Source organism: Octopus bimaculoides, chromosome 3 (genome assembly GCF_046866305.1).
Source record: "Octopus bimaculoides isolate indiv1 chromosome 3, ASM4686630v1, whole genome shotgun sequence".
Classification (NCBI taxonomy): domain Eukaryota; kingdom Metazoa; phylum Mollusca; class Cephalopoda; order Octopoda; family Octopodidae; genus Octopus; species Octopus bimaculoides.
Window position 1 is genome coordinate 54,598,632 of NC_142930.1, and position 2,734 is coordinate 54,601,365.

Below are 2,734 nucleotides of genomic sequence, written 5' to 3' on the forward strand. Positions count from 1 at the left end.
ATCATTGCTAATAATTATCTATTTTTTACTCAGAATATCTATCTATGCTCTTGTTGCTATATATCATTAATCAACTTCTTTAAGAAAAAAATTATTATGTAGTCATCTTACTTTTCACAGTTAAGATGAAATTCTTTGTTTTGTTTTTTTTTATCTTGTTTTGTTTTAAACATTTACTATTTCCTCCCAAATTTAACACTCCTATCACTTCTGAAACATCTAATTAATTTTATTCAGTATATCTATAATTCATATCCATCATTAAATTAAAATTTAAGATAACAATGAATATAAAATAAATTCCATTAATGAGAATTGAAACTTTTTCTAATAGGTATTACAGAATTGACCCTGAACAAAATATCACACTTCAAAACACACATAAAACCCACTTACCCCCATTTCCCCCGCCCCATCAAATGCCATATGCCTCAAAAAAAAATTGAAAATTTGAAGAAAAAAATTTAAAAAGAGGTGGCATATATATATATATATATATATATATATATATATATATATATATATATATATAATTGTATCCAAAAATTGAAAAAAAAAATATATATATACTTGTATATAAAGAAAAAAATTAAAAGAAAAAAGAATTCCACAAAGAAGCCATTGCTCTGAAAAGTTGAAGTTAAGATTTTAATAATAAAAAAGTACTAAAAAACACAAAAAACTACTTTATTTTCGTACGAAGAAAAATCAACTGTCTCCAACTATTTTATAGTTATTTGTTACTGAATCTGCCCTTATGAAGAAAGAAACATTCCAGAATGTCCATTTTGCTGTCATTTAGACAACATATAGTGCCATAGATAAGTTGCAGAATGAAAAACTTAACAGCACAACAGAAGAATGTTTTCTTTCACAACTTTTACTCTTAGAAAGAATTAAATTACTAGAAAGAACAATGTCTTAAGATTTGAAAATATGAAAAAAAAATTTTTTAGAAAAAGTTAACTATATGCTGTGAACTCTTGAAATGGGTTTAAATTTCTATAGAACAAATACATTTATATAAGATACACACATAGGATACGCACACCCATAAACATATATAACATGGTGGGTGGTTGTAAAATAAAATTTCTCCATCTTCTCTGGAGTACTTATTCAACATGTATACTTTTTCACTACACCTATATATTAAAAGGAAACCTATGTGCTTTTATGAATGCAGATAGACATATGTAATTATCAAGTTTGTCACAGCTCACATTAAAATTCTACACTTCCACCTTCATTATTATTATTTTTTTTTTCTTTATAATTTGTGGTGGCAATTGTGTGTGTGGATTTTTTTCCTCTTCTTACAATTACATAGAACTCACAGACTTGACTAAGGACTGCTGTATTATAAAGAGGTTTCTTTCCTCTGTAGAGGAAGCGAGAGTCTGTGCAACATATTTTTGTAATGAAATTTTTTACACATGAAAAAAATAAATAAATAAAAAAAATGAGAAAAAATAACAATGTATAACTAACTGCTTTAGTGATTCTGTTGTTGTCAATCTACTTGAACCTTACTTCAAATGGTGACTTTTGTAATTATGCTCACCTCCGCACTGATGAAATGTAACCTTGAAGAATCCCTGTTGAAACATATCTAAGCCAAAGCCCCACTTTTATTTCTCCTCATAAATCTCATTCTGAGATTAGTGTTTTATATATTTATATATATCTTCCACTGCCTTAGAACTGTCTTTTAATTCATCTGGACAGTTGCCTTTTTTTTAATTCCATAAAATATTGTTATATTTTTTACATTTTTACAGCAAAAACAAAAAAAAAATGAACAAAAGTTCCCTTTTATATTTGTATAAAAAAACCAATTAACTACAATCAGTGAACTGGAATTTTTATCCCCCTTTCTTATAAAATATTCAATGCATTGAAAAATTACAAAACAAAAGAAAAAAATTAAATATGTATATATAATGAGTCCCTTTGTCCCAAACCTAGTTAGTTGAGTTCCAGGACTGGTAATTAACATGTTGAATTAACTCCTTTATGCCAAGCAGTAACTTCTTTCCATTTGACTGTGCTATCCACTCTAAGTTAAAAGTTGTTCATTTTGACTGATATTTCTCTCTACTTAAAATAATTAGTATTTTTATCTCCTTTATGTTTTGGAGATTATTTTTGTCATTTTGGTAAACATGGTAGGCACTCAAAAAAGGCCCATGTCATAGGTTTCTCTCTTGTTAGATTTCTGTGCTAAGCTTTACCACAGATAATATTTGTAGTAACTGACTGCCAAATGATGAAAGCCCAATGTGAATGTGCTATAAACATTTGACCTACTGTTTGCAGCAACACTGACTCCATTTTATTTGAATATAATAAATTAGCTCCAAAGAAGAGGGTCTTTTATCTTTAAATCTATTAATTCAGGAAATAAATATTGTTTTGTTATCTCTTCCCTTTTAAAACATTGACTTTTTTAAAAGTATATACCTCTTTCTTTGTAGAGTTTGGTCTTCCTCTTTGAATTAATAGCATTTTACAAAGAAGCTAAAGTATCTGTCATTCTTCCCTCACTCTGATTTTTGCAACAACAGCCTTTATTTCATATAAGGCTATACTTAGTTCAACATTAACACTTAGTTATGAAGTAGTTAGTCTTCATTCTCTTCTAGCTTGCCTTCAACTGTTGTGCCTTTCCTTAAGACTAACTTCTCTCAGCACTTCCAGTGAGAATTATTTCTTAACAAATGAACATGTGTGC

At 28.0% G+C, this 2,734-nt stretch overlaps 1 long non-coding RNA gene across 1 annotated transcript; it reads right to left on the reverse strand.

Annotated features, from left to right (window-relative positions):
• Nucleotides 1-2,142: 2,142 nt before the first annotated feature.
• Nucleotides 2,143-2,393, reverse strand: LOC149136543 (uncharacterized). The gene is made up of 2 exons (XR_016241051.1): nucleotides 2,261-2,393; nucleotides 2,143-2,223 (listed from the first exon to the last, which is right to left on the reverse strand). It is a non-coding gene; the product is annotated as an uncharacterized LOC149136543 (long non-coding RNA).
• Between the last annotated feature and the right edge of the window lie 341 nt (nucleotides 2,394-2,734).